The sequence below is a fragment of the Ochotona curzoniae genome, unplaced genomic scaffold (genome assembly GCF_017591425.1).
Source record: "Ochotona curzoniae isolate NIBS_2020 unplaced genomic scaffold, NIBS_Ocur_1.0 contig_1302, whole genome shotgun sequence".
In the NCBI taxonomy this organism is placed as follows: Eukaryota; Metazoa; Chordata; class Mammalia; order Lagomorpha; family Ochotonidae; genus Ochotona; species Ochotona curzoniae.
The window spans coordinates 443687-465720 of NW_024465035.1; the positions used below are offsets into that span (position 1 = coordinate 443687).

A 22034-nucleotide genomic window follows, 5' to 3' on the forward strand; every position below is an offset into this window, starting at 1 on the left:
TCTATAAATCTGCATTTCCAATAAAAACTAACTAAATCTAAAAAAAAAAAAAAAAAAAGAGGAGAGGAGAAGAGAGAAGGAAAGAAAAGGAAAGACTGGGGCTCTGGTGTGGCACAGTTCAGCTGTGGTTCGGCTACTGTCTACCATGCTGGCACTGCATATGACTGAGGGTTTGTGTCCCAGCTGCTACACTTCCGATAGAAGCACCTGGGAAAGCACGGGGTGATGGTCATGGACGAGAGCAAACCCAGTAGCAGTGCCTGGCTCCTGGATTCGGCCTGGCCCAGCTGAGTGTTGCAGCCACTGGGAAGTGGACCAGAGGATGGAAGACCTATCCCTGAACCGTCCCCCCGCTCCTCTCAAAACTCTGCCTTTCAAATATAACAAGAAAAGGAGTAAAAAGGGCAAAAACACACCAAGTAAGTGTGAACCAAGAAGGTGCTGTAGCCTCAACACTGGGTGTGTAAAGGTGGTTTTAGGAGCAGCAGTTTTAAGTGAGACAATTTAAGCAAAATTACAAAAAGAATTAATCATAATCGAGAAACTGTGGGGCCAGCACAGTGGCATAGCAAGACAATCCCTGCAGTGTCAGCACCCCCTGTGGGTGCTGGTTCACATGCCAGCTGCTCAGCTTCCGACCCAGCACCCTGCTTAAGTCTGGGGGAAGCAGCAGAGGATGACTCAAGTCCTTGGGAGACATGCAGGAAGTTCCTGGCTTTGGATCAGCTTGGCTCCAGCTGTTGAGACCGTTGGGGAATTAATCAGCAGATGAAAGATCTCTCTTTCTCTGTCTTTCCCTCTCTCTGTAATCTGCCTTTCCAATAAAATAAATCCTTAAAAATAGAATCAAGAATGTAATCCACAATTGAAAACCCAATATGCCAAATACCACCAAAATTCAGAATTAAAGCTGGAGAAAGTGCAAGGAAGGCTGGATAAACACACAGTAGAGGCACACGATTATAATGTTCCTCTTCTAGCTTGTGACGAACGGACTGAATAAAGTAACACCATAGAAAGAACCACACTTGCACAATGAATAAGATCTCACTGAAGTAGGGCCCGGCGCGGTGGCGCAAGTGGTTGAAGGTCCTCACCTTGCACGCCCGGGGTTCCCATATGGGCGCCGGTTCTAGTCCCGGCAGCCCCGCTTCCCTTCCAGCTCCCTGCCTGTGGCCCGGGAGGGCGGTCGAGGACGGCCCAGAGCTTTGGGAACCTGCACCTGCATGGGAGACCCAGAAGAGGCTCCTGGCTTCGGATCGGCATAGTATCGGCCCGTTGCGCTCACTTGGGGAGTGAATCATCGGACGGAAGATCTTCCTCTCTGTCTCTCCTCTGTGTATATCCTCCTTTCCAATAAAAAAATAATAAAAATAAATCTTAAAAAAAAAAAAAAGATCTCACTGAAGTACATATGCAATGCACGTTGAAAACAAGGAATGCCTGCTATTTGCAAGTCTTCATGGAACCATCAAAAAATTCCCTACATACTAGGCCATAAACAAAATCTTATCTAAAAGGGAAATGCAATAATGAATGATGCAAAAGAAATATTAAAAGCTAATCACAGAATTATGGATCATGAAACTCTAGCACTTGGAAAAATGCAAAACTCTTTAAACACTTTAGGTCAGAAATGAATTCCACATATAAAAGTTGCAAAACGTGTAGGAAATGACATCCTATCAGAATCTGTGGGCCCATCCACACGGTGCTCAGGGGAGATGTGCTGGGGCACTCCTACTCATAATTTCTCTAAAATGAGAATATGTAAATTAAACATAAAGAAATATAAAAATAATAGACCTAGTCAAATGTATGTATTCTAAAGGCAGAGAAAGAGAGAGCACCCCAACAACTGGAGCTGGGGAGAGATCCAAGCTGGGAGGCAAGAACTGCCTGCAGCTCCGCCCAGCGGCAGCAGGAACTCAGCTGCTTGAGCCAGCACCACTGCCTGCCAAGGTGTGCGTGCCCGGGAAACTGGACTGGAGCCAGGAGTGGGACAGGTTAGAGTTAAGGTTAAGCCTAGTGGGGACTGAAATGCAAGGATAAATATGCCCACTGCTAAGAGCCCTCAAGGCCAGCAAACTAGTACATGCCGTATCATCCATCACTCTGTTATTATTAATTACCATACTGTTACTGTAGTATATTGACACCTTCAATAAGATAAAATTAAATGTTAGCTTACCCCTGTGCCTTTCCTCCCCCAAAACCTATAACTCCAGGCTAGCTGTGATTCCAACAAAATGCATGCACAGTACCCATCAAAGCGCCGTAGGCCATTAAGGGAAGGGTAGCTGTAAGAGCAGTGTCAAAGCCGAGAGGAGCTGAAGGGAATGTGAGGTATGCAAAGCTCCTTCCCGGCTCGGAAAGAGGACTCTTGGGAGAAATGAAGCCAATCCAAAAAAAGCATACTTTAGTAATAATAAAATATCAATACTGGTGGTGCATTAAGATGAATGTATCACACTAATGCAAGGGGTTGATAAAAAGACACTGAGCCTGAGAGTATGGGGCAAGTATATGTTGTTTCATCTTCCTAGAAGTATTCTGAGGCCAATGCTGTGGGACAGCGGGGACCTAGTTGGAGTCCCACCTGCTCCATTTCTGATCCAGCTCCCCATTAATGGCCTGGGAAAGCAGTGGAAGATGAACCAACTACTTGGGCCCCTGCACCTGTGTGGGAGACCCAGAAGAGGCTCCTTGCTTGCAGCATCGTACCATCCAACTGTGACTGCTGAGGCCATTCGGGGAGTGAACCAGCAGATGGAAGCTCTCCCTCTGTCTCTGCCTCTCTTTCTCTGTAACTCTGCCTTTCAAATAAAGCATATTAAAAACCTGTGTTAGAGCGGGGGGGGGGGGAGGGACCCCAGAGTGGAGCTGGCAGACAGGAGGAAGCTTGTATCCCAACCCTGAAGACTCCTAGATCCTCACCAAGGACTATCAGTACAAAAGCCGAGGACTACATCCCAACTGCCAAGGAGACCACGGGGATTTGGAGTGCTTTCGGAGGCTGAGAACTCTGAGGTCACCCACCTCCATTTGGATCTCCCACAAGGGATGGAAGCAGCCCAAATCCTGCCTTGCAGGATCCAAGGCCATCAGAACGACAACCAGGAGCACTGAGCAGTCTGCAGAAACAGCACAGTAAACTTCCTTCGGGACTAGGGAGAGGAGCTTTCTCTGGACCTTGCCTGGTTCCGACTTTGGGTCCCCACCCTCTCTCGTAATGACCATCAGGATCGCTCCAGAAACCCCTCAAAACAAACAAACAAACAAACAAACAAAAAACTAGAATAGATAGAGAACAGCAAGGAAAGCTTAGAAACAGACAGGAAACGGGCAGTGGGGATGCACTTACAACTCACTGGGTGGGACACAAAGATTAGTTACTCCTCACTAGGATATTGAAGATTTCTCTGCACACTCCTCGTAAAACTGTTCACCTAAACTGTTGACATATGTCTTGTTAGAGTTATAGACTACCCAAAAAACAGCCAGGTTCAGCAAAATCATGCTTCAACGCTATAAACTGCTAAATACTAAAATTAAAATAGACATGAGACAGCTGAATAGTAATCCATAGCCATTTTAAGGTGTATAGAACCCAGTTGTATATAAACTAATAATTATAATGTCAATGTAGAAGTCACAGGATGTGGTTCAGAACTTGCACTCTTCTTTTTTCTTTCTTTTAACATGTTGGTTATTCAATACCATGTCAACTAATTCCATTACGTTATAAATTGTTACAGATGTAATGTCGGGGCTTTTAATAGATGGGGATGATACTCTGTCGGCTCTACCTTCAGACCAGAGATAGTCTCCCCAAGAAACCGTTGAACTTATCTGGACAATAAGATACTGGACTTTATGCTTGATAGATGCTTGCAATGAAAGAATCTCAACTGAATTTGAACTGTGGTAATGCAACAAGGTGGAGGAATCCACCAAGTGGGGGGGGGGGAGTTGGGGGAGGAGAGGGGAGAATCCCAGTGCCTATAAAACTGTGTCACATAATGCAATGTAATCAATAAAAAAAAGAAGAAGAAACCTGTGTTAATTAAAACTAATCCTAAATCCAGTCTTGATGTACATGATTTCAATTGCTACATTTTTAAAAACAATAAAATGTGAAAGTAAACTGCGACAGGAACTCAGCCCAGCAGCGAAGGCCCCACCTAGACTGCCCGCCCTTCTCAGCAGAGGGTGTGGGTTCTGGCTTCCTCCGACGCATACCCCGGGAAGCAGGAGAGATGGCTCAAGCCTGGGGTCCCTGGCACCCCCGCGGGAGATCTGCTGACTTTGATCGGCCTAGCTCCAGCTGTGGCAGGCGTGGGGGGAGTGAACCAGAAAATGAAACATCTCTTTATCCTCTGTGCTGTGCCATTCTCCCTTTCACATAAAAATAAATTGTAAAAATAATAAAATGTTTAAAGTGGCAATAATAAATTAAATAGGTCCCACGCTGGGTAGCCTAACCCTCAGGTGCCCCTGCTTCTACTCCTGCCTGGCCCGTGCTTCATTCCAACATCAGCAAGTCTGGGCCAGGTGACCGATTGTTTTGCAGTCATGCTGAGCAAACGCCAGGTGTCCCTGCCTCAGGGAAGTGGCACAGTGTGCACTGGGGTCACACAGCTGGAAGTGGCCGAGCAGGCGGGATGACCCTGAGAAGACTTGCACTCTCACTGTCCTGCCAGGCTACTCAGTCACACCTCTCCATGGTGCCACCTAAAAGCAGCCGTGGAACCCAGGTGTGAAATGGCTAAGGGAAAATGGCTTCTCCGCATCCACAACCAGGCCAGCACTGGACTTGCTGCCAGGGAGGAGACACCTCCAAAGTGCTTGAAAGCGACAGCCCAGCAGCAGTCCCTGAGGACCAGCACTTGGCTGAGGCCCAGGCTGGGTCATGGAGGCCATGCGGCTCTCCCAACAGCTGTGTCCGTCGCTGTCCCCATGAATGGCAGACGGGGATCCTGAAGCTCCAATGCGCGGTGAGGTGGGGATGGGATGTTGGCAGGATGGACCCCAAAATTGTCTGTCTGCTGCTCCCCCGTACCAGGACAGGGCCTAGGGCATGGTGCTGGGGTACGTGAATGGTGAGGTCATTGGAAAACTAGCAGCAGTGGAATATAACAAAGGGTGAGGGCCTTGGGTTGATTCTTCGCCTGGCCCTGACTTCAATGGAAAGGTGTGCCTAACTGTGCTAACCTTGCCTGCCTCTGCAAGGATCGAGGCAGATGTCTCCAGCATTTGGCTCAGCGTGGGGCACCCAGCATGTGCCAAGAAACAGTGAGGGCACCTTTACATTTTGCCTGTCCTCTGACTTGGCCATGTCACCACTGCAGAGCATGCTGCCTGCACACAGAACAGCTGTGTTGCTCCAATCCCCACGGTGATAGCATGTGGAGGTGGAGACTTGGAAAGCCATTGGTTCATGGAAGGAGAGCCACGCCTCCTCCCAGGAGCCTCTCAGGTGCCTTCCCTGTACCTCTAAGCCAACCAGGAGCGATGCCTTTTTGGCCCTGCTGATCTGCCACCTTTAACCTTTTCCTCTGAGTACAAGCAGTTTTACTTTACATATTATTCTCCTGAGACCAAAGCCCAATGCTTTCCTTGAAGAGAGGGCAGAACACACATGTGGAGTGTGGTGACAAGGTCCTGGGCTCAGGAAGGGCCTACTCTGCTCTCGTGGGGGCTGGAGCCAAGGACAGGCCAGGGCTCGGGTCAGGAGATGGATTCAGAGAGCATCATCCTGCCGTGAGCCTGCTCAGCGCCACTCAGCTGCTGACCCTCGCCCACAGCTAGCCTGCCCCATGGCTGGATGATGCTCTGTACCATTCCTTGCTTCTAGCCCTCATTTACTCCTGCAGCAAACACTGACTGTGTAGCTGCTGCTTTAGAGTCTTGGCAGTAGCGTGTGAGGGTCACAGCAATAGCCAAGCCACATCTTGTCCCATTTTTTTCTCTTTTGATCCCATCACACCATGAGGCTTGGGGCCAGGGGTGGGAGAATCCAGCAGCATCTTCCTAAAAGGAGCAACAGCAGTGCCCACCCAGCAAGCAGTATACACACTGAACAAGGCTGGGGAGACTTCCGGCACCTTCTCTCCCAGCCAACAAACTTAACGTCATGCGCCATGATTGAATGGGACTGCTTCATGACATCCAGTGGGATCTGCTCTGGGATGTCCATTGCAGCTGAGCAGGAACCCAACTCCCTCGACCCTGGCCCGCACCAGGACCCCAGGGCATGAAAATGAGACCGGAAGTAGTGAGGCTAGGTCTTGAAGGACCCTTGGGGCTGGAGGAGAGAAAGGTAGCAAAATAGAATAAGCAGTCTTGAAAGCCACAGGACTTGGCCTCATGGTTTCAGAAGTGCATCTGGCTGAGCCTACCAGGCACTGGGTGTGCAAGGGGACGTGGTGCTGAAAGGAATGCCTTGACGGTAGTGTGGTAGTGGGCTTTGTACTTCCTCACTAGCAAGAATGACAAGTTTCCACATCTTCAGCTCGTCAGCAGTAATGCCCCGCTGGGGACACGAGATGCAGTCACTCGCCTTTGGGGGAGCTCACACCCTGGGGATCAGAGTGGTGACAGGTCTGAATAATGGCAGACTGTGAAAGACAAGCAACTTGATACCACTGGGACTTCTTTAATAGACTGTGCATTACTTTCAATGTACATGGCAGCACTTGTCGAAATGCAAAGCCAAGCTCACTGTGCACCCTGCTTAGAGCCCTTTCCGTGTCTTTCTGTGACTTTCAGATCAGAATTGGCCCAAACCCAAACGCTCCTAACATGTTCCACAGTATTCCCCAGCCCGCCTTCTTCAGCCAACCCTTGCAGCCCATCCTCCCAGCCCTCCCACCCCCATGGTCCCTCTGCTCTGCTGTGCTCTACCTCTTTCTGCCCCTCACAATGCCCACACATCTGGGTACAATGCCCACAAAATGAGCTCAGGCCTGCATGCCTCTGGGGGGATCCCCAGCACAGTGTGAACACAAGAGGCCAGACTGGGGACCACTGGGCAGCAGGGGCCAGGTCTTCCTCCCACGACACGCTCACAGGGAGGACATGATGGAGAACTATCTCCATGATGCAGAAGCGCCAACAAATGATTCAAAGCAACACACTGCCTCAGATAGAGCTGGGACCACAGAGTTCCATGAACTTGGAAAATTTCTGGAATGACATTATTCCTCCACATTCATTTCTGTGCAGGAATTCCAGTGGCACTGGAGCTGGCTGGGTGCAGAGGGGTGGATTTGGTGAAGATGTCCGTTCAGAACAGACCCACCCAACAATGACTGGGCTGAAGAAGCCCCCAGGTTTTGTCCATACATGTCCAGTGGCTAGTGCCTCCAGCATCTGCAGGAGCTAAGGGTACTATGGAGGCTAGGCAAGCCGCACCTCTCACCGCAGCGCACACAGGGCCATCTGTCCAGTTCTAGGGGGACCTGTCTCATGCCTGTCTTCTTGGAGCATGAATCAATAAGGCTTTCCCCAGCCTCTGCTCCTCCCGGGGTTTCCATGGGAATCCTCCCACGTGGGGCTGAGCCAGGGGCCCCAGGGTGGAAGCTCTGCTGTCAGCAGCCTAGGAGAGCAGGCGAAGGAGGAAGGCAGCTTGCTGGGCAGTGACCAGACCAGCGCCATCTGCAAGGTCATTTGAAAGAGACATGCCTCTAAGGCAGCCGGACCACATGTAGTTCTGTCAGGCCTGCTCACCACACAGCTGTCCCTGCTTCCCTCACCCCCACCCTCAAAGCTGAGTAGACTGCTCGGGCACATGATGGGTTCTGCTGCAGGACAGCTGGCCTCCTGGGGGACAGCAGGGCCTGAAACTGAGGGATGCACAAGTAGACGAGTTGCTTGGGGGAAACTTCCAAGAGGAAAGCACGGTTGTCCTCACAGCTAACACCAGCCCCGCTCCCCTCAGTGTATCTCCCAAGGTGACCCTTCCTGGCCAGCTAATTGGTAATCTGAAAAGATGCCTGGAGAGAGCCACCACTGCTGAGTCCTCCCTCAGGAGATCCTGATAGACCTGTTGCAATTTCTCCAGGTTCCCCTGCTGAGCCTGAGCTCGCTCGCAGCAGGAGACTCCACAGAGAAGGGAGCCCCAGGGCTCTGCGTCTGCAGCTCACAGTGGGCTGTCTTGGCCCCAGTCATGCCCGAGGAAGGCAACGTTCAGGGTCAGTGTTAATGCCATTTGACAACATCACAAGCCAGGTGGGGATCTTCTGCTCGGCTCTCCCTCCACACACACCCAGCACATGTAGACACAGAACTTACTCAGTGGCTCTCTTGCTGGTCCCATAAATGGCACACTCTGAAGTCCCCAGCTTCAGCTTCTGCCCCATGCCTCACGCATTTTCAATGATCAGTGCCACCAGGCCAACACAGGTACTCCAAGATACACACCAGTGCCGCTTTCTCTCCTGGGCACCTCTGCTCTCTGGCACAAGCAGTTGGTTCCCTCCATCCTTTGCCTCCCTGAAGGGGCACACCGCTCGCAGGGTGGCGCACCTGCTGAGAAGTCAGGGTCCTCCCCATTCTGCATGCCAGGTCCTTTTTGCATGTCCATTTTCTGTTGGGGATCTCTTGTCTCGCAGATGCTCTACCCAAGTTCAAACCTAATGGGTTTTCTTGACTCTAGTCTGCCTCCAACCTGCCCTCCACACTGCCAAGGGGAACAGTGTCACCAAGCTGACCACCCATCTGTTGAGAAAGGCTGGGCTCCTTAGCTTGACACCTGCCCTTGTTCATTTCTCCCACACTCATTCTCTCCTCATGGCCCACCTTGAACCTCACACCTGCACACCATGTCATCCTAGAAAGGACACTGACACTCCTTTCCTCTCGCTTCCCAAGCAGGTCCAGGCACAGCCCCTCCCCCACCAGCCAGTCACAGCCCTCCTGCGCAGAGCAGCCCTCTCCTAGATCATCCATTTTGGCATCCTGTGCTGCATTTCTTGCTGGTGGGGCCAGTGCCCAAACAGGCCCTGTCTGTCTCCTAGACTAGCACCTGCTACTTTGGACTGCATGGGACGTGCTTGTCTGACAAAAGAAGGAATATCCACTCTATAGCCCCTAGATAATTTTGAAGATCAAACATTTATTTTTCCACAATTTAAGTCACAGTTTAGAGGGAGACTAAGTTCAATGCCCAGTATGTGAATTAAAAATCACATGCAATCAATTCTGTCCAATAAACTTCTTCTGAAGGCATTGTGGGTTTTGCTCCATTCACCTTCTCAAAAAGGCAGCTGCTTTTCCTAAAGTTTTTGAACAACTCCTAAGTTCATAAGTTGAATAGAAGCAGAAAAATTGCGCTATTATTAAAAATATGCTGCTGGGTTTATATTTATTTTTTAAATTTTTGCCCCATATTTATGGCCATGTTTACATGAGCCAAGTGCACACAGTAAGTCCTTTTTTTTTAATGACTACAAGGCAGAGATTTCTAATGACCTTGATATGGCTGATTGTCCTTAACAAGTGGCTTCCTCTAGGAGGGGGGCAGCCTGAAACCTGGTTCTTGCAGCGACAGAGAAGGAATCTGGGGCCCAGCAGCGTGGTCTAGCGGCTAAAGTCCTAGCCTTGAACGTGCCGGGATCCCATATGGCGCCTGTTCTAATCCCAGCAGCTCCACTTCCCATCAGTTCCCTGCTCTGGCCTGGGAAAGCAGTCGAGGACGGCCCAAAACCTTGGGACCCTGCACCCACATGGGAGACCTGGGAGAGGTTCCTGGCTCCCGGCTTCGGATCAGCACAGCACCGGCCATTGCGGTCACTTGGGGAGTGAATCATCGGACGGAAGATATTCCTCTGTCTCTCCTCCTCTCTGTATATCTGACTTTGTTATAAGAATAAATAAATCTTTTTTAAAAAAAAGAAGAAGGAGGAGGAGGAAGAATCCGTCAGGAGCTGGATGTGTGACAAGCCCGGCAGTTCAGAGAAAATTCGGTCCCTGGCATGGGGATTGCTGCAGAAGGACAAGGTGACTCTCCTGGCTGCCTGGCCCCTGGCCTCTTCCCAGGCTGGAAATGAAATGCCTCAAGAACAGGCCTGCAGGAATGAGGAGGTTCCAACCCTCTGAAAAGCTGAAGGGAAAATAGCCTGGGCAGGGCAACAGCAAGTGAGCAAATCTTTGAAGTACTGGAGCAAACCCAAGAAGGCCAGGGGGTGCTGAGAGAGAAAATCGGTGAGAAAGGCCAGAGGGTGGGGGTGGGGCAGCAACCGTACCCCAGTATCATGTGCCGTCTAGACTTGAGTCCAGGACAGCTTGGAGGAAGACCTGAGCTAGGCAGGAATTTAATCTACTTGTGTTTTTTAAGCGATGCTGCTGTGTCTGTGTGAGTCAGGTGGGTCCTCTCGTGCTGTGTTCTGATGCTGTTTCGTGTTTGTGTATAAAGTATCTTTAGTCAGTATGGTCTTTTGAAAGGTTAATTTTTTTTTTACATTTCTTTGATAGGTAGAAAGACATAGAAGCAGAGGTCCTAGCCACTGGTCAGCTCCCCAGAGGCAACAAAGGCAGCCCGTGGCTGGGTGGACTCTGGGGACCAGCCTCTTCATCATTTCGCCTCCAAGGGCCATATGAGCGGGAGCTGATACTAGGAGTGGAGTTGGGGCCCTAACTGCGTGGAGGGTACAACCTCCCAACCAGCCCATGCACTGCCTTCCCAGTTGGCTTTCTGCATGTGCACTTGAAGAATCTTCCACACATTTAAAGTGACCATGGCCATTGCGATAGAAGTAATTCTTTCCCATCTGTCATCCGTCATCTGATGGTTTATGAGCATTTCTCTCCCTCGCTCATCCCACCCCTCCTCCCTGGCACAAGTCCTTTTCTGTATCATGGAATTGATCCATCTTTATCATAAAAAGGAAATATAACCTGCTCAAGGTCACAGGCCAGGCTGGCGCTGGAGACGGCGGCCCAACCCTCCACCTCCGGGCTACAATCACACAGAAGTGTCCTCTTGGTCCTTCCTGCCCAAGGGAGCCCAGAGCTCGGGGCCACAGGCACAGGAGCAGCCACTCCCCCCAACAGCTTCCCAGCCAGACATGCGGGGCTCACGTCCCCTCCTGGCCTGGAGCCGATGGCACGGCCAGTACCACCAGGGCGGGACATTAGCCACGTGCGAGGCTCTGGCTTCCGTTCTCCCTTCTTGGAGCCCCTAAACGGTTGCCTTTCCAATCCAAGCAAAGCCCGGAACCGACCCAAGCAGCTAGCTCTCGGGCAGGCGACCAGCCTCGCAAACCTCTAGAGTCAGGAGCAAGTCGCAGCTCAGTGCCTGCCGCGCCGAGCGCCTTACTTTTCTCCAGCCCGAATCCTCTGGACCAGCAGACTTGGCAGGGATGGCCGATCCAGCTGCACTGACCAAGGAGCTGCAGCAGCTCGGGAAAGTTGGATGACACGCTTGGGCTCCTAAAGCTCATTAAAACGCCAGCTGAGAAGTGAGCGGGTACTTCCTGTGTGCTAGGCATTCCCTCGAAGCCCTGGGTACCCAACAGCCTTGAAAAGCTGGGACCGTTGTCATCCCTATCTCACGGATGAGGAAACTAAGGGTAGGCGTCTTGCCCAAGGTCACCAGAGTGACGGACCTGCGACCCAAATCCAGGTGGGAGACCTCGGAAGCAGGTGTTTCTGAAACGGCAGGCTCTGGAACCCCGGTACGAAGGGACTGCCCTTAACGCCCCAGCGCTGTGCGCAAAGCCACCAGGTTGGGCTGCCACCATCCGCAGAGGCTTTCCAGAGAACGCGAGCTGACCGACTCCCGGAGCCTAGGCTGCGACGAGTGCTACCCCGCACCAAGTCCGCGCCGCAGGCAGTCGACCTCTAGCCCCCACCCGGGTTCCGGGGAGCTCCAGGGTACTCACCATAAAAGAGAAAGCGAGCGCCCGCCCTGGAGGAATCCCCAGCGCTCGCAGGTCTCCGCCGCCCGTGAGAAGCGTCCACGGCCGCCGCCGCCCACTCTGGGGTGCCCGAGCGACCCCGCAGATGCTGGCTCCCTCTCGAGGGCCAGCGGCGCGTTCTCGCGGCTGGTGGCCGGCAGCAGCGCCCCCTCTGCCTGGCGGGGTGGCCCGGGAGTTGGGAGCCTTCTTGGCGAAGTTGGCGCCCGGTGTGGGAAAGCGCTTGACCGCGCCGATTCGAGGCGCGCGCCGAGGCCGCGCTCCAACCGCTCCAAAGCTTTGCGCTGACCCGGAGGGCGGCGAGTCTCGCGCTCAGGGCACACGGGCCGCACCTGGGCCACCCGCCCCGGGCGCTCGCGCGGTCTTGCTCTGAGCCCAGGACGCACGCAGTAGTGGTTGCAGCTGGGGCCCGGGTAGGGGCTGCGGTGCGCTCATCGCCTTCCCCAGAGGCTGGGCGCCTTTGTGCGCTGGGCGCGCCGGCCGCCGCGGCCAGCTCTGGATGCTGCAGCCACCGCCGCCGCCTCCCCCTCCTCCTCCGCCGCCGCCCGCTCCCCGCCTTCCCGGCCGGCCCGGAGGCTGCAGCTGAAAGCCGATCCGGCTGAGCTCATCCCTGAAGGCCACTAATCCAATAGCCGCGGAAGGCGCGGCCGCCGGGAACGCCCCTTCCCCCACCATTCCGCGCCCCGGCCGTCCCAGTTCGGGCCGCTGCCGGCGCCGCCACCTTCCCGAAGCCACCAGCTGGCGGGAGAGGGAAATGGAGCCGGGGCCCCTGGGCCGAGGCGGCGGCGCGGTCGCCATTCACTGGCCGGCGCGCTTGCTCTCACTCATTCATGCGCACAGGCCTCCCCCATTCATTCAAGTGCGCCGGGAGCGCCAGGGGTGGGTGCCCCTGAGCCCGCGGACACCGCACCGTCACCAGACGGCTTAGGAGCATGCATTCAACGCACGTGGGAAAAGGCAGCATGGAAAGGGGGCGTTTTAATGGACACACACAAACACCCGGGTCCACATTTTATTTTCGAGATCAGGCTCCAAGGCATCTGTCAAAGTCTCATTCAAGCGGCACCTGCTTGGCGGAGCCCGAGGCGCGGGGAGGTGGGTCTCCGCCCTGCCAGCGATCGGCGAAGACTGTGAGCTGCTCAAGAGCCCACCGGAGCCCTGAGAGAAGGCGCAGGGCGTGGCCAGAGCCCAGGCTGGGAGCGCGCTTCTGGGGAAATTGAAGTTCGGATCGGTACTCGGGTCCGCGTTTCCAGAGTTGACTTCAGGTGCATTCCACAGCCACTTATGGACCCAACTGCTCTGTGACAGGCACCGGATGAGGCGCCTAGCTGGAGTGCCATTCTTAATGGGGACAGAGGCCACCAGGAAACCTAAATTGCACCCAGCGAGGCAATGTTTGTAAGGAGGCACTGGAGCTTCTTACCCTGCATGGGGATCCCGATCCTGCGGATGTGCCCCGGAGAAGGGACCCTGTGAATATCTTCTTGCAAGGGCAGCACGGAGCCTTGGGTTGACTGGTGGGGAAAGAAGAGGGCGCGCGGTGGACAGTGAGCATTGGGAACCTTCAAAGGAGCTCGACCCTTCCCCAAGATCAGCTGCGGAAGTCTCATCAGATTCGCATCAGAGTCTCATCAGATTTGCATTTCAGAAAAACTTCCCAGCAGCAGTGTGGGTGGAGGAAGCATGCTTGGAAGCTGCTGTGGTGGTCCAAGCAGAAGATGATGCCCCATGAGCTAAGCCGGAAGGATGCTTTGGCCGAGTGTGCGTTGGACTACCCTGCTGCTTCACCACTGCCTGATTGCATGACTCCCTATGCAGCTGAAGACCCTCGGAAGGCGAGCGTTTGTGTGCTGTCCATCTCTCACACGCAATCTGCCAGTTCCGAGCACGCGTTGAGTAAATCTGATTGGTCTGTATTCCTACTTCCTACCATTCCCAGAATCCCCTTCCTGTCCCCACAAGCAAGCTCCGGGAGCTCATAGCCCGTGGGGAGTCTGCTCTGGCCTCCACTTGAGATCCAGCTCCCTCTGATGGAATCATTCAGAAAATAACTCAAGACCTCGGGTGCCTGTAAACATGTGGGGGAGCGGATGCAGCTCCTAGATTCTAAGTGACCGAGCCCTGGCCTCCCTCGCAACTCCTTGGGGAGTGAGCCAGCAGAGTGGACCATCTCCAGCTCCCTCTGGTACTCTGTTCTACAAATAATTGAAGACGCATTTGAAGGAAAAGATCTTGAGGGCTTATTGGGAGGTTCTAGGAGGATAGGGTAGGGGGAAGGAGAGGCAAACCTTGACCGAAGACAGTCCTTCCCCAGCAGGGAAAGTCATCCTATTTCACCCTGAGCACAGCTTCCTAGAAACACCCATGGGGCGTGAAGGAGGAAGCACCCATCTAACCAGCCAAATCAGCTGCATCGCCCTGACAGATGTCACAGAAAGAAATGAGAAAATTGCAGAGATCAGCGGTCAGCAGGGTCTCTTCCTCACAGCCTGGCATGGGTCGGTCCATCAGGACGGAGAGCTAGGAGCCAGCGTTGAGGCATAGCAGGTGAAGTTGCCACCTGCAAGTCTGGCATTTCATAACAGTGCTGGTTCTTGTCCCACCTGCTCTGCTTCCCACCCAGCTTCCTGCAGCACAAAATGGTCCAAGTGTCGCATTTTTGTCACCTGCTTGGGAGACCTGGAGAAGCTCCTGGTACCTGGCCTTGGCCTGGCCCAGCTCTGGCTTTTGGGGCTCTTTGGGGAGTGAAATAATGGATGGAAGATCTCTCTCTTTCCCTCTTTCTCTGTAACTCTATCAAAATGAAAATAAATCTTTTTTTTTTTTTTAAGAGCACCCTTTTCTGTGGCGATTGTTGCTTCAGACTGGGGGCAGCTGGATCATGTCTCTTAAATTCAGTGAATTTTCCAATTCACGAAGCAGGGTCATTCCCATGTGCAAAAAAAACCCCACTCAGGTATGGCCCCCTAGTTTCTTGAAAACCTTCTTCACACTCGATTTTTTGGTTAAATCAAACTAACCAAGCCTTCATTTCCTAGACTCCCTTGCCACTGGGTGCACGTGTAACCTAGACTGTCCATCACTGGCATAATTTATCACTAGAGTTTTCTTTTACGGGGAGTTTTTAAAGCATAGTTTTAAGATCTTTTAAAGATATGGAGCTATTACGGCTACCTATTTTTAAAAAATATTCATTACTTACTTGAAAAGCATAGGAGAGAAAGATGGAGAAAGAGGCAACCTTCTGTCTGCTGGTTCGCTTCCCAGACTGCAGCAGGCCAAAGCCAGGAATCAAGGCCTCTGACCAGGATTCGTCCTCAGACCTGTCACTGCTTCCCGCGCAAGCCAGCAGGGAGCGGCCAGGACGGAAGCTGGCACTCATACGCATGTGAGCACCCCACGGGTGCCACAGTGCCCACCCGACCATCTGCTTTGGAGTGAATTACGATAATTCATGCTTTTCAAGAAATTTGCCCATTCTATCTAATTGTACAACAGAGTTTTATAAATCGACCATGCTATTTTCTTATCCTTTTATACATTTGGAATTGGTAATAATGGCTCCTAAGTCATTTTATTCTTTTCTTAAAAATATTTATTTATTGATTTTGAGAGTTAGATTGGCAAAAAGAAAGGGAGAGACAGAGAATGATCTACTGGTTCACTCCCACAATGACCAGCACCGGACCGGCTGAAGCCAGGAACTTCACCCAGGTCTCTCACAGAGGGGTCATTAGCAGGAAGCTGTTAACAGCAACCAACAGCTGCAGTGGTTACGTGTCACAGTCAGGTGCCCTGCCTGCAGCGCCCCCTCCCCCCACTGTTTAGACAGCGTCTGCCTTTGACCTGTTCAGTCTGGTCCTCGTTGAGCAAGGTTATTGATCTGCTCGAGGAATCAGCTTCCGGTGTCCGTGATTTTCCTGGTCTTCTGGTGTTCATCTCCTTGACGACCTTGCTCTGGCCTTCTTTTCCTTCATTCTACTTTCTTGGGGATTCATTTCCTTTTCTTTTTCTAGAGTCTTATTTTTTAAGGTTTATTTTTTGTTTTTATTTTTAAAGGTGTATTACACTTAAGAATCAGTCATACATACCTGGGTCCCCGTCACCCACGTGGGAGACTCCTGGCTTCAGCCTGGCTCAGCTCTGGCTGTTCTGAACATTTTGGGGAAGGACCCAGTAGATGAAAGATTTTCTCTATTATTCTGCCTGTGTGGTGGGTGGGTCCTTGAGCCCCAGGGGTGGGGGTCCCACAGGGCCCAGGTGCATGGTCCTTCTCAGTGTAAAGGACTAGTCCTGGGCAGCAGGCCTTGGTACACATAGAGGATACCTTAGCCCACGGGGGACTGCGGGGGACATCTGGTACCATAGCCGAGAAGGAAAGCAGAACAAACGATGACAGCAAATATCTAGGCAAGTGAAGACGCTAAGATCGCTGTGTCTGTCAGCCGATGGACACTGGACGGGATTCCTCATCCAGTGAGATCAACAGCATTCCAGAACAATCACATTCGCTTCTTTCCGAGTCTCCCATGCGGGCGCAGGGTTCCAAAGCTTTAGGCCGTCCTCGACTGCTTTCCCAGGTCACAGACAGGGAGCTGGATGGGAAGCAGGGCCGCTGGGATTAGAACCGGTGCCCATATGGCATTCTGGTATGTGCAAGGCGAGGACTTCAACTACTATGCTATCGCGCCAGGCCCTAAAGGTTTTTTTTTTTTGGTGACAACTAAAAGGAGCTTCCAGCAGCCATCATCCAGGAATCGAGTACGTAGTTGTGGTACCTCCATTCACTGGAGTGCTTATGTAACCTGTAAGAACTGGCTGTGTTCCACATGCCGAGTAGGATGATCTTTGTGTGCATTGTCAAGCGAAGCAAACTGTGCACAGAGCCAACCCTCCTGCCTCACACATCAGGCTCTTGGTTTTGTTTTTGAGTTTACATATGTGCCTGTGCTTGTGAAATAGTTCTGGAAGAACAGACAAGAGACTTTGGTGAAGGTTAGTTCTGTGGCAGGCAATAGGGATGGGAAGGGAGACACAGGTATGTGTGTTCCACCAGTCAGCCCTGCTTGGTCAGCGTTGTCCCTGTGTGTGGGCCCTGCCACAGGGGCCTGGACATCTCCATGGCTGGCCCTGTCCTCCTGGCTCCCACATCCCCATCCACACAGGCCTGGCTCAGAGGGAGGGAGGCTGGCACCCAGACACAAAGGGCAGGCCTGACCCCAGTCCCCACAAGGCCCCTTGGGCATTGTTCTGCAGCTGGGGGAGGAGGAGCCGGCTGAGGCTCAGAGCGAGGCGGCCCCTGGGCTAGACAGATGGTGGACAAAAGGGATGACAGAGGTGGGGGTGGGGGGCCTTGGGGCTGGCCCACTGCCCCCAGACACACAGAAAGGACTGCTGTGCGCAGCTGGCCGGGAGTGGTGGGGCTCCTTGCCTGACACTTCACGGCCCCACTCTAACCGGCATCTTACAAATGACGAGACCCTGACCGTGGTCACCTTCGGGAGTCAGAGCAAGCAGTCTGCGGCCATGGCTCTGCTGCTGCTCCCTACGTCTGCGAGGCTATGAGAATCATGTCCCTGGCCTCTTGCCCACGGTGTAGTCTCAGATTAGACAGTTGGAAAGCTGCAAGCAGCCCGGCCTGTGTCAACCAGGACCAGCACACGGCAGAATGCTCCACTGTGGACAGGAGGAATCAGCCAAAAAAGCATGGAGGAGACGTGTCTTATTCCAACACAAAGTGCATCTGCAGGTGTCGCAAATACTTGTGGCGTTGGGAAGGGGCATGTTTTGACCCCAAACGGGACTGTGCTGGACCCTCCAGCTGAACTTGGGGGACAGGTGACCTAACTAACTTGATAAGGAAAAGGAGTGGGAAGAGGAGGGAAGGAGGAAGAGGAGTGCTCGCTTCGGCAGCACATACACTAAAATTGGAAGAGAAGGAGGGGCAGAGAGGGGGGAGGGGCAAAAGGGGGGAGGGGTGCCATCTGCCATTCTGGGTGCCAGCAGCATAGTCTTGGCTCCGTAAGAGAAGGAGAACCAGGGTCATGGGGAGGGCCAGGGTCTTGCAGGTCTTGCAGACCCCAAGGCTCCTTCAGTAGGTGGTACCACCTCCGTTCTTGCCCTGTGCTCTCACCCAGGCACCCAGCTGCCATGCTCCCCCTAGCAGAGGCTTCCCAGTCTGCCCGCACCCCACGCCATCTGCTGAGCCAGGTCAGGCTTCCTAACTTCTCTCATCCCTGGGACACAGCACCCTGCCTGAAGGAGTGCAGGTGACCGAGTTGGCTGAGGACATTCTAAACTGGACTATGTTGGCTCCAGGACCCACCTCCACCTGAGGGACACAAAGGCCTGCTGTGGGGTTGGCCTCCAGTGGATGGGACACCCTGCTTGAGGAGCAGCCAGCCTTGGGCCACCCTGTCTAGGAGGCAGGGCCTGAGTAAGGGAGGCCTGGGCCTGGGGTCTTAGGGGAGTCCTGCCCTGTGAGCAGAGCTATGGCTGGGTTTGATTCAGCCCTGTGTTTTCTTTTCCCATTGTTTTTCTTCTACTTCCTAACTTCCTCCCTCCCTTTTGAAACTTGAGGCACAAATGGCAGGGCAGGCCGACCTAGGAGGAAGAGGAGGGCATACAAGAAGGCCCTATGTCCCAGCCTTCCTTATGTGTAGGGTATGGGGCTGGGTTCTAGCTGTCTTTCCTTTATAAGGAACTTTAAAATTTTGCAAAATGTGAGATGAACAATTATGTTTATTTTAGTGCAAATTTGTTTAAAATCCATATATATATAAGGGTTCTTCAGGGCCTGCACAGTGGCTCCACAAGCTAATCTTCCACCGGAAGACGCCGGCATCCCACCTGGGTCACCGGTTCATGTCCTGACTGCTCACTTCTGCTTTTCCCAATTATGTTAAAATGACTTTTTGTAGTTGATTTGCCCAAATCAGAATCTAGTTATATTTCTAACATTGCATATGATTGTCTTTCATGTCTTTTTCCATTATTTTATATGTAGTGAGTTCTTGTTTGACTTTTCATTCCATATCATTTATTCATTGAAGAAATGGGACCATTCGTCCTCCGGATGTGCAGCATTCTGACTGGTGAGGACTGCATTCTCATTGGCTTTCTGTCTTTTTTAAATTAAAGATTTCTTTGAAAGGACACATATGCATGTGCGCACACACACACAGTCTTTCCTCTGTCTTTGAAATGGCTGCCACTGTGAGCGCTGGGCCAGGCTGAAGCTTGGTCAGGAACCCCCTTTGCCGTCATGCTTTGGGTGCAGGGGCCCATGCAAGTGGCCACCATCTACTGCTTCTTATCAACTGCTTATTCTGAAAGATAAATGCCCTTACTAAATTCTTTCATTTTTCCCCCCAGTTTGAGTCCTGGCTGTTCTGCTGCTGATCCAGCTCCCTGCCTGAGAAAGCAGGAGACGGCCTGAGTGCTTGAGGCCCTGGCGCCCACGTGGGAGACCCGGTTGAAGTTCTTGGCTCCTAACTTTAGCCTGTCCCAGCTCCAGCCATGCGGCCATTTGGGAAGTGAACCTGTGGATGAAGATCTTTTTCTCTATTTCTCCCTTTCTCTTTGTAACTTTGCCTTTCAAAAAATAATATAAATCTTTTAAAAAATAAAATCAATTAATTTGAAAACATCAAAGGGAGTGGGAATGATGGAGAGGGAAGGAGGGAGAGAAGGAAATCTTCCATCCACTGGCTCCCTCCGCAGGTGGTCACAACGGCCAGGGCTGGGCCGGGACGAGACCAGGAGCTCCATCCACTGGCAGGGTCGGAGTACTTGAGCCAACACTTCCGCCTTCCCAGGTGCATCAGCAGGGAGCTGGAACAAAAGCTAGTAGCTGGGCACAGTATGCTTGCAAGCAGTGGCTTAACCCTTCACACCAAAATGCCTGCCCCCTCTTAGTGAAGTTTTAATTCAAACACAGCGCACTCTGCCTGGATTTACACAGTACATGTATTTCCAGAAAACACACTGACATCAAAATATTGACTACTGGTATGTAAGAGAGTATTCGAATCTGCTGCTTACAGCCCTGGCGTTCTTGTGGGACACGGACTGTAGGGCACGGACAGCTGTGTAGTGTGGGTCCATCCCATACCACCTGTCATTCACCCTTCTCTCTGGTCCTCCCCAATGCCCTTAATGCCGAGGATAGTCCCTGCTGAGCGATGCCAGCAGGACATATACCTTTTACTTACAGGGTGATCCCACACAGGGAGAGCAGGGCTTCTCTGGGTCCCCAGGGCGACTCGAGGGTAGGGCTGGTCACAGTCTTGTGAGGAGGCAGGAAACCTGGGGAAGAACTAATGTAACTGCACAGAACTGCCTGGACCCAGACGATTCGGGCCTCTGAGACCCAGCCCCGAGCACGGGGTCGCTGTGTGGCTGACCCTTCGAGACAGAAATTTCTGGGAGTTTCCAAGAGCAGTGACAGGAGTGGAAGCATCCACAGGCAGAGAAGTCACTTTTTCTTCTAAGACACCAGGCAGCTTTTTTCACCTGCCAGCCCTGGCATGGCTTGGCAGAACACCTGGCCAGGTAAATTTGCCTCGAGATTTCGCTTTTGCCCTTGGTAGGCACCAGATAAACTTGTGACTTCCTGACTCCTCTCTGTTCCTGTTTTTCATGTTGATAGGAGGACAAATGTTGGCTTTCTTCAATTATTTCCTTTCCAATGTAAGTTTCTTCCTTTTTTTTGTAAGAGTAAACACAGAGGTTGGCAGAAATTTTCCTGAGCAAAAGTCAGCCAGACCAAGCCTGGCCCAAGGCATCCTGGGGGGTGCCAGCTCTGCCTCTGCCCAGCCTTCTCACAGGTGCACGCCCCAGGTAGTGCCCAAGACAGCGCTGGGTATCAAGTCACTTTAGAAAGGGGAAAGCCACCAGACAATGGCTCACCCAGACGCCCAGAATTGGCAAGGAGGTGATGGCTGTTCTTCCCACACTAAGCGAGCAATCCCATTGTCCTCCACAGTCTCACAAGGGGGCCCCCAAAAGCTGAGCTGGGTTTTCCGCCCTTGCAATCTGTCCCAGTTCCCAGATCAGATGCTCCGGGGGCACGAGCTGGAGTATAAACTCGACCTGGCAGGTGCCAGGGGAACCAGTCCTCTCCTTCATAACTGTTGGACTGTGCCAGTTCAGTGGTCTCTCACGGGATGCACAGCAGCAGCGGCGATGGAAGTTCCCAGCTGTGGCCAGCTCTGCCGGGCTCTCTTCGCCATTCAGGAAGCATTTGCTGAATGTGAATACATGAATCAACCAGAAAATGACTGCATTCCTGCTTCTGGGGCCTGAGCACCCTTGCCTGTCGCCAGTGAGCCCGGCCTGGGACCTGCTCCTGAAGCGGTGAGCTCGCCCCCTCTGCTCACCTGCTTTCAAGTGAAACCCTCAGGGAGCAAGGAGGGAATTGCACCAGTAAACAAAGTCTGACTTGAAATCCTTGATTTCCTGCATGACATGGCAAAGCGCTTGCTGCAAGCCCACTGTGAGCGGTGGGGACATTAAACGCACTGCAGGGAGGCATAAAGGGGGTATCTATCTCATCTTCAGTTGGAATCAGAGTGAAATGATCTCAACAAGAGAACGGCAGTATCTTTAGATGAGTCTCCTATGGCAAAGGGAATGTGAGGGCATCCCGCGACTGTTTCCAACTTCCTCATCTCATTCGAGCTACATTCTGTATCCAATCGCACAGCTATTAACACTCAGCACACATCTGCAGCCACACAACAGTACTACCGGCTGTGTTAAAGGGCCAGCTCCAAAGGGTAATGGACCGCTGCAGATGGCATTCCAAGTGTTCTTCATTGTCGCAAAACCAGTCTTCACTTCTCTCCATGATCAAGACGGTAATTGATTGCCATCTCGGGATCTTGCACACGAACGAACAGACGTGCAGGCCCCCCTCTGAAAGGCAGGGAACACTGCCCAGTCCTGCCGGGCCTCTGTGTCCCTGGGGACCCTGGACATGGCTCCGGGGACCACTGCAGTGCCAGGCGCCCCTGGGGGCACAGCCTCCCACCACCTTCCTGAAAGCCTTTCCAATCACGTTTAGATTGGAAGAGGTGTTGAGGTGATTTTTTTCTAACTTCTCGTCAGAGTTGA

General features: G+C 52.5%; 1 protein-coding gene across 1 annotated transcript in view; it reads right to left on the bottom strand.

The window, feature by feature from the left end:
- Positions 1–12120, bottom strand: part of SPSB4 (splA/ryanodine receptor domain and SOCS box containing 4) — a 66578-nt gene extending 54458 nt beyond the window's left edge. The window contains exon 1 of the mRNA XM_041004167.1: positions 11886–12120. The gene's annotated coding sequence lies outside the window, so the exon portion shown is untranslated. The remainder of the gene's footprint in view (positions 1–11885) is intronic.
- Positions 12121–22034: the final 9914 nt, after the last annotated feature.